We start from the raw sequence: 13,868 nt of genomic DNA, 5'->3' as shown, positions 1-13,868 counted from the left end.
TGGAGATTTCTTAAGAAGAGTTCCAGCAAAGGAAGTTGAAAAGAGCCAATATGATCAATCACTAGTCTTGCTGTACTTTTGTAAGCAGCTAAGACAAGTTTCTTGAAACTAGACTTATTTTGCAAACAAATTAATCTTTATTGACGACGTTTGATGAAACAAGGGTGATGTCAGAGAAAAAAGTGTGTGTCAGTGGAAACTATAATACACAATTGTGAATATTAGATTCTAGTGCTTTTAATATTCCTTGAAGTTTTGTTATCTCAAAGCGGCACTGGATCCTAAATGCTTCTGATTGCCTCAAATGTTTGGCTACAACTCTCCAAGCTAATTTTTCTCCCACTTTTGATCTGGATTCATTGAGAACTAAAAAGAAACTGCCCTTTATCCTGGAAACCCTGCAAACAAAAGCTGAAAAATGAGTGTAAACTTAAGAGAGATCGCCACAGTAGCCCATGTTTGAACACCTTCCTGCCTGACGTTGAAAAGTCACTCAGTTTACCTGACACCCATGACATCATCAGAGACATTTCAGACTGCAAAAGATGCTTTGACACTGACATCTAGAAACCTTCCTGACTGTCTGCCCCTAGGTTCAGAAACTACTTTACAATTCACCGCAACCATTAGCCATCGTTTTTCTTTGTTTCTGTAGAAATTCTTCTCATTAAATAGGTGATTTCTTGCACTATAGATGTAATTTTGGAACAAACCTGCATCACTGCATTTTGAGATGAGACACAACTGTCCAAGTGAAGTGACATATTTTTAAGACTAAAATATTAATTTAATGAAATCTTGGGAGAAAGTACTAGCTCAATACTTAATATGTGAAACTTTCAAGGAAGTTTCAAAGGAGGGAACTGTTGGGGCCCAGGGCAGGCCACCACAAAATGTCCCACAATAGAATGTTGATTATTTTGAATTAAAGTTGCTTGAGAAGGAAAAAGGGCATTCTGACCTTGCTGTCTCAGAACCCCCTGAAAGCAGGAATTAAACCTGCCATGTGAAGGTGCTCTCCCTGCATGCTTATCTCAGAGCTAGGGAATTCAGTGCCGAGAAGTTGCACAAACAAAAGTTGTTTATTAACTACATCAAGGCTAATCTCTGCTTAAATTCCTCACTAATTACGTACCTCAAACCTAAGTTTCTTTGTCGTGTCATTCCTCATGAATTTTTTGTTTCTTTGTGTAAGAGATATATACACTGTCTGCTTTGTTCACCCTCTGAGCATCATTTCTCTATGACTTGAATAGGTACATATTAAAGTGGACTTTTCTCCTATAATCTGGTCTTGTGCCAGTTTCAGTATTAGTCCAGTTGTAAGAACACAAGAAAGGTAAAAGGGGATTTTCCCCCGACCTGACAAAGTTGTCACACAGAGGGAGGCCTTTGCAAAGGATGCTGTATTCATTTTTGTTTTATATCCAAGGATTTGAGGACCCACAGGAGATCTTTGAAACATAGGTGTTTATAAACTGCATAAGATTATGTTTATGACATTGAGTTTATATGAACTTATAAAACATTTTGTAAAAATATTCATCAGGTTGACTAAAGACATATGACACCCCTAATTACAAATGGTGACTATGAAGCGAATCATAAAACTGTTCAGAAGATGGAATTAAACGGCTGTAATGAAAGCCCTGGTATTTGGTTTTCTTCTTGTGGTGTGAGTGCCTGACATAAAGTGTGAGTGCTGAGGCAGCCACTGAACAGAGGCATCCACTTCGCACATGGCTATCAGGAAAAAACACATTGCCAGCCACCCCACTCAATAAGGAGCCACGTCCTCCCACTACAACGCTGTTTGTTTTAGGGGGCTTGGCTAGATTACGATAACTGATACTTGGGCCTCTTGCTTTTCTTTTCTTCCATTTTAAATTTACACTCATGTTTTGAATTCACCAATAAAGTGTGGACGAGTAAAATCCTAGGCCTCCACCCTCAACCGCAATGAAAGCAGAACCAAAGGTCTACTCTCTCTCTTTGGCTCTCTTTAGCATATTTGCTATAGAATAGAAAACCTTTAAGAAGAAAATCAGAAGATCCATTTGAAGGGAAGGATGTCCAATGCTTAAACCTGAATTGGGTTTGGAAGATCAAAGCAAAAGAAAAATTTCAAATTGTTTTGTTCAAAGAGATGAAAACCAGGATGTTGACAAGACTACAGAAGAGACACGGAGAGCTATCCAGAAAGAATAGCACATGTGCTGAAGAGGAGTGACAATTCCAGACAGATAAAGCAAAACTAGTGGAGGGAAGATAATCCTTAAATAAGGGAAGACAATTTCCCAAGTTGATGTTCACTGCAACTGCACAACCAAACCATGCCCGGGAGTGAAACAGCACTGAAAAATATATTTCTTCTTATCTAGGTAATAGTCTAAATTCAATGAAAGTTTATGTAATGATAAAGTAAGATTTTGAAAACTCATTGAGAAAACTAAGTTTTTCAAAGGAAAATCATTGTTTTGATGTTGGGTATCTCGTCTGCGTGAGGGAAAGCTGGAAGATGGCAGAAAAGTGAACTACTGAATGAAAAGGGGTCAGCTGAAGAATCCTACCTCTGGGCAAGGCAGCGTCCAGTGGCCACGCCGAAAGAAAAATTATGCAATGATTCAAAGTACTTAGCACATACATCGTGCCCCTGAGTGCTTTCATTAAACAATAAATTAAACAGAGCAGAGACCTCAAAGGAGCAGAAAATGAAAATGATGGAAAGTGGTGCTGTGCAAAGAATTTGCAACTTATGTCTATTTAAGGCAAGTGCAGCACAGTAGATGGGGAAGGTGTCATGCTATTTCTAATGAGGTATTACTGAAAATGGAGGGACACATTTAATTGAAATGATCACAGCAGAGTGTCTCTAAAATAACATACGGAGCAAAGTATAGGTGGGGTTATTATTATGGGTGGATTCACACAGACTTTGAAAGACACACATCTGTAATCTACTGTGCATTAAGGAGTGAACTCCCAGCACTTCCAATTCTATTAACCTGCTCGATTTTCTAGAGCTCTGTCAAGTGCGCTTATATTTTTCTTACAGAGAAAACACTCTATATAATCTCCCCAGTAATTATGCCCAGGTCTAAAATAGTGTCTGGAATATCTAAAGTATGCAAGGTATATTTGTTGAATAAATAAATGACTTTCCTTAGAGCACTGCAGTTTAATGGAAATATAATTGAAGCCCTGAAGGTAATTTTAAATTTTTAGCAGAAACATTTTAAGAAGAGGAAAACAGGGGTCCAGCCTCGTGGCTGGATGGTTACTTTTGTGCACTCGGCTTGGGTGGCCAGAGTTTTACTGGTTTGGATCCCGGGTGTGGACAGGGTGCCACTCATCAAGCCATGCTGAAGGAGTGTCCACACAGCACAACCAGAGGCACTCACAACTAGAATCTACAACTTTGTACTGGAGGGTTTGGGGAGAAGAAGAAGAATTTAAAAAAAGAAAATTTGCAACAGACATTAGCTCAGGTGCCACTCTTTGGAAAAATAAATAAATAAAATAAAAAGAGGAAAACCAAGCAGATAAAGTTGGTTCAATTGATATATTCTTAAAATATTTTATTTAACCCAAATTGTTATAATGTACACAAGTAATCAACATGAAACTTAGTAACTTGATATTTATGAACTCATTAATTTAAGACTTCAAGTTTGTGTGCATTTTAAAGTTACAGATAATCTCAATTAGACTAGACCCATTTCCAGCATTCAATAGCCACGTGGCATTTTTTCTTTGTACAAATCACATAAGAGATTTCCCTCCCGCTGAATGAAGTCGTCGGTGTCAGATCATCTACTGAATGTTTCTTGAGAAGAGGCAGTTCTCATCTTTGAAATGAAAGAACTAAATTTGAGGGTAATCTTAGTATTTTTCATCAGCACAAAAGGGCAGATGGTTGGGTAGCATGATGAAAGAATCCCGGTAATTCTTTCCAGCCTCAAGTTTTTCTCAGGTCTATAAAACAAATAAAGGGTAACAAAGTTGTTTGACCAATAAAAGAAAACAAAGCAACTTACCAGCAAAAGAATATTGTGAGTGGCTTTGATTTCCGGAGATGGCTGGGAGGAGAGGCTGGGGCTGTGAACATGCTGGGCTCTCTGGCGGTGTTTGTAGAGCAGACTCACCATGTAGATACTGGACCCCATCATGAGGACCACAAAGAGGAGATCTCGAATCACTATGATGCTAAGGAATGTCATTGAATAGTGGAGTTCCATCTGCTTAGATTGACAGGCGGTTGAGAATACACAGGACCAATAATTGTGACATTTCTTTTGGCCTCTACAACTTTGATGATGTAGATATAGATGAGCATGCTGACGATCCAGAAGAAAAGGAAAGAGGGAAGAATGCACGTGGAGATTTTAGATTTAAGCCTTGCCCATTTAGAAGTACTGGGACTGATAGTGATGGCTTGAAAAGCACTCAGGAGGGAGGTGGTACAGATGGAAAGACCCCGGGTGACCCTGTATGCGTACAAAGTCGCCTTACAACCAACGTCGTCCAGAAAATGCCTTACTCCAAAGGATGACACGGCATCTGGTATCAACTTGAACGTGATAGTCAAAACATTGACTAATGTCAGGTGTATGAAAATCAAATCTATGGGCTTTTTCAGCCGAGATTGAGTTAAGAAGGTGTACATATATAACATGAGGAGCAATGAGTTCCCCAGGAACCCAATACAAATTTGAGATATGAAGAAAAACCCCCAAATTGCATCACTTAGAAACATTTTATTATTGATTTTGTAAATGTTTTAAGCAGGTCAACCAGGCTTCAAGTGAAACAAAATAGGATATATTGTGAAATTATAAATAATGGAGGCCATGGAAGAATATAAAAATTGACATTTCAGTATGAAGGGAAAGGCATTGAAATATTCAACTCTTCTGCATTTCAGGCCAAGATGGGTCACTTCCAGAGACTGGAATTCAGTAATTCTTGGGATCCTTAAGGCACAGAATTAAATTATAAAGAAAGTATAATTCAAATTGCTAATTAAAATGGAAAAGATAAAGTATACAATGAGGAATGAAATAGCAAATCAATCCTAAAAAGAACTAAATGGATTTGATTCAAGTAAAGCAGAAATTAATAGATAAGCTTCATATGGAAAAAAAATCAAATGTCAATTCCTTGAAAGGAGTAATAAAATGAACAAACCTCTGTGAAACTATAAAACTCCCCCAAAGGAGGGCGCAAGGAATAACTGGATTAAAAATGGTCAGGGGATAGCCATGGAGAAGTTGCAATATTAGAAAATAACGTGATACTCTTATTAACTGTGCTAATAAATTTGGAAATTTATAGGATATAAGGGCAAATTTCTAGATGACTTTAAAAATATTAGAATACTAGAAAGTCATAAATGTGCCAGGCTCCTTATGATGAAACTGAACAGTGGGCAAAACTCATTCCATATGAAATCCCAAAGAATACTTCGACAGAGAAGTCTGCCAACGCCTCCAGCAACAAACAATAACTACAAACAACTGCTAAGGATAGAAAAAGAGAGAGCAGTCCATTAATCATGAGGAGGTGAGCATAAACTTGTTTACTAAGCATAACAAAGATGGTATGAAAAGGGCAATGCTAAGAATATTTCATGAACTAAAAAAAGCAGCCTACAAAAAATAATTGCAGATTTGCACCCACAATATGTAAAACAAATCAAAGATTTGACCAAAGAATTATCTCAACCATAGAAGGTAAGTTTAACATTTGAAACTTGATCTGTATGATGACCCACACTAGTGGGCTAAAGGAACAAAAAGATATGACCACTTCAATATATGCATAAGATATATCACATTCGACAACTGTGTATGATGACAATTCTTGTTATATAGCAATAGAAAGGAGGAACCTTACCCTGACAAAACATCTACCGTGTCAACAGTATCATATAAGAGTTACATATTGAAAGCTTTTCATCTGAAATTGTCTATGAGACAGAATATCTGCTATCACCACTTGATCTCATGTTTTTGGATTTCCTGCTTCACGATAAAGCCCTGGTGGTGTAGTGGTTAAGATTCAGCACTCTCACTGCCATGGCCGGACTTAGTCTCCAGGTCAGGAAACCACACCACCTGTCTGTCATACCATGGTGGCTGTGTGTTTCTGTGATGCTGAAAGCTATGCCATTGGTAGATTCAAACACCAGCAGGGCCACTTGCAGTGGACATATTTCAGTGGAGCTTCCAGACCAAGACGGACTAGGAAGAAAGACATGGTCACCCACTTACATTTGGAGTCGACTCAATGGCACTAACAACAAATAGTAGCCCGAACAAAAAACAGTAAAGAAAAAAGTAAGATTTATAATAATTGGAAAGAAAATGACACTATCTATTATCATTGGCAGATTTTCTAAATTTTAAGAGGGAAATTGACAGAATCATTGGATGTAATTTTGGAATATTGAGTGATTTTCAAGGTTAGTAAAAGCAAAGTTAACTTAAAAATCACTTGCATTTCTTTATGCCAGTATAGAAACAGTTTAAAAATGCAATGAAAAAATGATATAATTTAAATAGCAGAAAAGTATGTAGAACCTTAGAAATTAATATACAATAAAAATCATAAAATCTCTAAGAGGAAACAGCGTTATAAAGTAGTCTAAAGGTAATTAAAGCATTTTTGAATGAAAACCAATGTATGAAAATTTGAGATAAAAGGTATTATCTGTAAAAGTAAATTATGCTAGAAAAACCAAAGCAAGGATAACAGATAATTAGAAAAGCAGTAATAAAATAAAACTGAGAAGAAAATTATGTCAAATGTACGTGTGTCAATTAAGGTATAGAGAACAAGAAGAGTTGTGGAAAAGAAAACATAGATGAGAGGAGATGTTACTCAATTTATGGATTGTATGGAATTTTTAAATGATTGTGAGTAGTAAAGTCAAAAAGCAAAATACGATGAAGAAAATGTGATCCAGTTTTCAAATGAAACAAAACTGACTGAAGACAGTGAAATCGTATTGGAGAGCTGTAAGGTACTAAAGAATCGAAGAGATGGAAGAACGAAGAAAGTCAAACAAATACATGGAGGAAAAGACAAATAGTGGCAATAGTATAAGAAAGAAGACAAAATATACATCTATCAAACAGAAAATTCACAGAAAGTTAAATCTGAAAAAAACTGAAGTCTTAGTAAGGAAGCTAGAATGGAGAATGGGAATCTTGAAAAGGTCCTCATACCTCCCTCTCTTTCTCAAGGCTGAGTGTAGCAGAATCCTTCCTACAGGCAGTCTGCTTCCCCAAGCGAGACATCTTGGAAAGGCTGGATCTGCCCCAGAAAGACTGTATATGAGGGACCAGATGGCAGGACTTCTGCTCCTAACGGATCACCTTGTCACCTGTGGTCTCCATGATCTTGTTTCTTGAGGATAATTTTGATGTGCCCAGAGGGACAACAAATCACTCTCCTTGATGCAAAATGATTCTCCTGGTAATTTATTAGGTTTGTTGATCAGCGGTGCAAAGTCGTCATCGGAGGACGTACATTTTCCCAAGTTGAAATAAATGAAAAGTAAACTTTAGGATCCAGGAAAGTGATCAAAGTTAGTTTTCACTCAGCTGACGGAAATTCCCTCAAGACTTGATATAATCTGACCTCAGAGCAGCTCCTCAAAGACCACATTCGCTTTTCCTCCCGGGCCTCTGGTGCCTCCTGCTTTTACAGCCTTCTCCCCTCTCCCAGCTTCAGGTAGTCTAATTGACATATAACGTTGTGTAATTTTAAGGTGTGCCATGTGATGATTTGATTCATGAATATATTACAAAAGGATTACCATAAGAAATTAGTTAACATCTCAATCACCTTACATAATTACCAACATGTTTTCTGGTTAAAACATGGAAGATCTACTCGCTTAGCAACTTTCAAGAATATGGTACAGTATTGTAAACTATAGGAAACATGGTGTCCATTAGACACCCAGAGCTTTATCTTAGAACTGGAAGTTTACACCCTTTGGCTAAGATCTCTATTTCCCCACCTCCAGTCTCTAACGACCACCATTCTATCCTCTGTTTCTAAGAGTTAGGCTCTTTTAGATTCCACATACAAGAGAAATCATACAGTATTTGTCTTTCTCTGTCTGAGTTATTTCACATTGCCTAATGCCCTCAAGGTCCATTCAAGTGGTCCCAAGCGGCAGGATTTTCTTCTATTTTTACAGCTGATGAATATCCGCTCATCCTAAGGCCCAGCCATTCTCAATCACCCCATTTCAACCAGGCTTGCATACTACGGCTCAAGCATGCTGAAAGCCAGGCAAAAATCTTTTCAAATGAAAGAAGAGTAAACACAATTAAACATTCTGTTATTTAAGAGAATGGTTGAGCGTGGTGGCATTTAATGGTTTCCTCGCAATATGCATTTGGTGTCTATGTGAACTAGGCACCCTTCCAGCCACCGAGGATGCCCGCAATGGGGAAGGAGACATCTGCGCTCCTTCTCCCTGTATTGGACACTGCAGAGAGTCAAGAAATCACACAAATACACCCAAAGATTCTTATATCTGAGTGCTAGGACATTTAAAACAATGGAGGCAGGACCAGGTGAGGGTGCCACGTGGAGGCAACACTTGGGAGAGTTGAGAACCCTTAACCCTGGAGCGTGACTGCAGCCTCTATGTCCAACCCCAATACTTTGGCGTGACCTAAGCAAGAGGGTTGTTGGCCTCGGCATGGAAGACACATCCTGAAGCGGATTTCCAATCTCTGAACACTATTGTGAGGGAGGTCAGGAGGTTCATCGTGAACATTCAGAGGAAGAAGGATGACCAGGAGCTGAGGACCCCGAGGGGCAGAGTGAGCTTCATCAACAATGTGACAATATTGTCCCATACTAACAAAATACATCAGCAGATAGGGACAAAACTCATTTGATCTTGGTAAGATATTACACAATTTGGATTTACACATTTTTTCCAACTATTCCCACTATTCTGGTCATTCAGTTTGGTTTTATATTTTCCCACTACATACAAAGCTTCAAGGAAGATCTTTGCGTGCTATTTCCCTGCAAGCAGGTTCTTTTATTTTATAGGAGAGGTTTCTAAAATTGGCTTATTGAGTGAAGTAACAATTTTAAAATTTAATCTATGTTTTCATATTATCTTAAAAGTTTAAAGCAATTTATGTCTCTTTCACTAATTTTATCACATAGATCAAGCCTTATAGATACAGTTCCTTGCATAATATTTCTCAAGACAATGATTTGATACATTTGAAGACATCAATTTCTGGGTCATTGTAGGTGTTGTGACCCAAGGCAGGGAACCACAAAATATACCACAATATCATAGTGATTATTTGATTTAAAGGATTTAAAGTTACTTGAGAAGCAAAAGGGGCATTCTGATCTTCCTGTCTCTGTTCCCCATGAAATCAGAAACAAATCTGCTACACAAAATTTGCTCACCCTGCATCCTTATCACCAGAGCTAGAAATTCAAAGTCAAGAAGGCTGAATAAACAAATCTTGCTAATTTACTACTTCAAGCCTAAATTTTTTTTTCTGCTTTATCTCCCCAAAACCCCCCGTGCACAGTTGTATATCTTAGTTGCACGTCCTTCTAGTTGTGGGATGTCAAGCCTAAATTCTGCATAAATTCCTCACTAATTGTGTACCTCAGATCTAATTTTCTTTGTCCTGTCATTCCTCACAAATTTCCTTTTATTTTCAAAGCTTGGCACCTCAGCTAACATCTGCTGCCAATCTTTTTTTTTTTCTTCTTTTCCTCCCGAAAGTCCCCCAGTACATAGTTGTATATTCTAGTTGTAGGTCCTTCTAGTTGTGGCATGTGGGGCGCCGCCTCAGCATGGCCTGATGAGCGGTGCCATGTCCGTGCCCAGGATCTGAACTGACAAAACCCTGGGCCCCTGAAGTGGAGTGTGTGAATTAATCAGTCAGCCACAGGGCCAGCCCCACAAATTTCTTGTTTCTTTGTGTAAAACACATACACTATCTGCTTTGTTCTCTCTCTGGGCATCATTTCTCTATGATCTCCAGTATGTATGTATTAATGTGAATTTTTCCCCTGTTTATCTGGTCTTGTGTCCATTTTATTAGTAGTACAGCCAGATGGACATAAGAAAGGTAAAATAAGATTTTCTCTGCCCTGACAGTTTTGGCGAGCCAGCCAGGAGAATCACCAGCCAGGAAATGGCTTTCTCCCTGAGGCTGCTTCAGCTAAGAGATCCTGGGACGACTGACACAGAAACCAGCAAAAAACGTAAGCGTTCTTACCCTGTCAGTGTCCCAGATCTCTATCTCCAAGTCCAACGGGAATGAAAGTGGTGAAAATTTCTCTACCTCCCTCCTAATGTAGATTACCATGAAAAAATGCCAGTGTTTCTAGTTTCTGGGACAAAAGTGACTCCAGTAAAGATTTGAGATGAGTACTCTTGGTTTTGTTGATCCTTGTCTCCCAGAGATGGTCATTATTTTCCTGTCTCTGTCTGTTGTGTCATTTGTCATAAGAAGGAAGGACCATAGGGCAGGACAGCAGGAACAGCCGCCTGATAAACCTGCTGTTCAGGCTTGCCTCAGAGATTGGTGAGTTTCACGGTTTTCTCCAGACTGGTGTCTATTTAGACAAATTTTGCTATGGGTCCTCCATGTAAAAACCGGATGAAGGTTATTCTTCTGTCTTCTTCTCTGTCTTTAGAGCTTGGCTTTGTGACCAGTGGAAATATTTTCTCTGGCCTCCACCATCCTACGGGCATTTCCCAGGGTGCGCCTGGAAGCCAATGGAAAGAGTGGAGCTCTGAGAACCAGAGTCACAAGCAGCACTCTGTTTGTTGAGCTGCGCCAGCTCTCAGGGAAGCTTGTCATAAAGGGGCCATTATGTAAAGCGCCTTTGTTGTCTCAACCTTCGTGGCTTATTTGGGCTGGAAAAATTGCCTTCCAGTAGCTCCTGCCCGGTGTCACAGATTACTGGGTCTATGACTGGAGGCATCCCGCATTCTCATGGATGACACTGTTTTTACTACACCATCCTTACCGCCTGTGCGATGAAGGTCTTTGCTGTCTAGACTATTTTGGGGAGCTAACTTTAAGATTTTGTGAGGGCTGCATCCTTTGCACTCTCCTTTGCCAGTGCTCTTGTATCCATGGTTCAGGCATAAAAAGATGTTACTGGTTTGAGTTACTATTAAGATCCTACTCATCAATGGCCAAAGGATGCAGACGTCATACTGGAAAAACTCTAAATGGAAAAAAATTATAGAAACTTCTATTAGCATAATGGCTAGCCACTAGGACTCCCCTAATAAGATGAAAAGACAGAAATTAGAACAAAAATCAATTCCATTGAGGGCTAGTGAGTCTCCTTATTTGCCTTCAGACATTTTCAGCTATTGTTAAAAAATCAGGACATTGGAAATACAATTGTCTGACACTCAAGAAGGAAAAGGAAAAGCATGAAGATAATAGCTAGACTTAAGCACTCCCTGACAAGATGAGAGGACAAAAACTTAGACAACAGAAAAACCCAACATAAAATCTCTTCTTGATTGAAACAAAAAAACAACCCACTAACTGGGAAAAAATATTTGCAAGTAATACATCTGACAAAGGCTTAATAGCCATAATATATGAAGAACTCACACAACTCAACAACAAAAAATTAAACAACCCGATCAAAAAATGAGCAGGAGACATGAACAGACATTTCTGCAAAGAAGATATACGGATGGCCAATAGGCACGTGAAAAGATCTTCATCATCGCTGATCATCAGGGAAACGCAAATCAAAACTACACTAAGATATCACCTTACACCCATTAGAATGACAAAAATAACTAAAACAAATAGTAACAAGTGTTGGAGAGGTTGTGGAGAAAAAGGAACCCTCATACACTGCTGGTGGGAATGCAAACTGGTGCAGCCACTATGGAAAACATTATGGAGATTTGTCAAAAAGTTAAAAATAGAACTACCATATGATCCAGCCATTCCACTACTGGGTATCTATCCAAAGAGCTTGAAGTCAGCAATCCCAAAAGTCCTATGCACCCCAATGTTCATTGCAGCATTATTTACAATAGCCAAGACATGGAAGCAACCTAAGTGCCCATCAACAGATGATTGCATAAAGAAGATGTGGTATATATATACAATGGAATACTACTCAGCCATAAAAAAGAAGAAAATTGTCCCATTTCCAACAACATGGATGGACTTTGAGGGAATTATGTTAAGTGAAATAACCCAGATAGAGAAGGACAATCTCTGTATGACTCTACTCATATGAGGAATTTAAACACGTGGACAAAGAGACCAGATTAGTGGCTACCAGGGGAAAGGGGGGGTCGGGGGTGGGCACAAAGGGTGAAGTGCTGCACCTACAACATGACTGACAGACCATAACGTACAACTGAAATTTCACAAGATTGTAACCTATCATTAACTCAATAAAAAATTAAAAAATATCATCTCTTCTTAACAGCTGGCCCCATCTGCCTGTTTCAGTTTTCTTTTCCTACAAGATTTGCAGAGATTACTCCAACCTAAGCTCCAAGAGTATACATTTGCTCACGTAAGTGCTGAAAGCCAGAAAATAAATTCAGCAGAAAAACCTGGGACACTCCATTGACTTTTCTGGGCTCTATAATCAGGCTCTGCCAACTGAAGGCCTTTAGGTACAAAATCCTTTGTAGGTAAATCCTGGAACCCCTCCCAGGGAGTTTGTGCCCCTTGGACAATAGCCCTTTTACCTCCACTCAATGGTCATCCTGTGATGCCTGGTCAAAAAAAAATTCATGTTATCCTCCCTTTCCTGATCCAGATTCGTTGGTTATTGACCTTTCCTTTCCCAGAGATAGCTATTGCCTTCTTGCTTGCGTTGTTTTGTCTCCTAAAGGCTTGGCTTAAGTTTCTGCCTGCCTGGGACATGCGTGCAGGCTGTAGTTCTTTCTTTTGGCTATCTTTGGGAATGACTCTGCGTCTCGGGGAGGGAGCAACCTTTGAGGACACCTCTTGGGTCTATGGAGTTGTTTAATACTGCCAGATATTGTTACTATTTGTTTAAGCTAAAAACTGACAGGAGGGGCCAGCCTGGTGGCACAGAAGTTAAGTTTGCACGCTCTGCTTCAGCGGCCCAGGGTTTGCTGGTCAGATCCTGGGTGCAGACCTGTGCACCTCTTATCAAGCCATGATGTGGCAGGCATCTGGGATATAAAGCAGAGGAGGATGGGCATAGATGTTAGCTCGGGGCTAATCTCTGTCAAAAAAAACCTGACAAGATATTTAAAAGGATTTTTTTAAGCAGTTTTATGGTCAAAAATTGGCCAAAATGAAAACTGATATTCAGAGCCTGAGAGAAACCTTTGTAGGCCTTTATCCCCAAGTTAAAATAATACTATGTACCCAGAGGAAGGAAGCAAATTAAGAACAACATAGCGGGAAGGGTAGATCAACCTAGGATGGCATTTATGTTACAACCCAACTTCTGAGGAATTGAGAACAACTGTCCTTGTCTTACAAATATTTGCATTCCTAAAAACGCCGTGCTCAAGGCAGTTCAGATGCCACCTGTTCATTTTCACCTATCCCGAAACCTCCCCTACTTACCACAAAAGGCTGGATACCTTCTTTGGAACTTTTATTCAGATCATCGCCAATGCCGAAGACTGAAGGAAAATTTTAAATCACTATTACCCTGAAACTCCTGTTTAAAAAAAGCTTCCATTTTTTTCTCTCTGTCATTCGAAGTTATAAACTTTTCCATGATGCTAGAAATTAAACACCCTAGGAGATAACGACTGACAATTGCCTGAGACTAAACCTGGCTAAGTCAATTGATAAAGGCTGAGGTTAAAGAAAATT

General features: G+C 39.2%; 1 pseudogene; it reads right to left on the bottom strand.

Annotated features, from left to right (window-relative positions):
* Nucleotides 1–3,809: 3,809 nt before the first annotated feature.
* Nucleotides 3,810–4,756, bottom strand: LOC106838302 (vomeronasal type-1 receptor 4-like; annotated as a pseudogene).
* Between the last annotated feature and the right edge of the window lie 9,112 nt (nt 4,757–13,868).

The sequence above is a fragment of the Equus asinus genome, chromosome 26 (assembly GCF_041296235.1).
Source record: "Equus asinus isolate D_3611 breed Donkey chromosome 26, EquAss-T2T_v2, whole genome shotgun sequence".
In the NCBI taxonomy this organism is placed as follows: Eukaryota; Metazoa; Chordata; class Mammalia; order Perissodactyla; family Equidae; genus Equus; species Equus asinus.
This window is presented reverse-complemented; position numbering and strand designations above follow the sequence as displayed.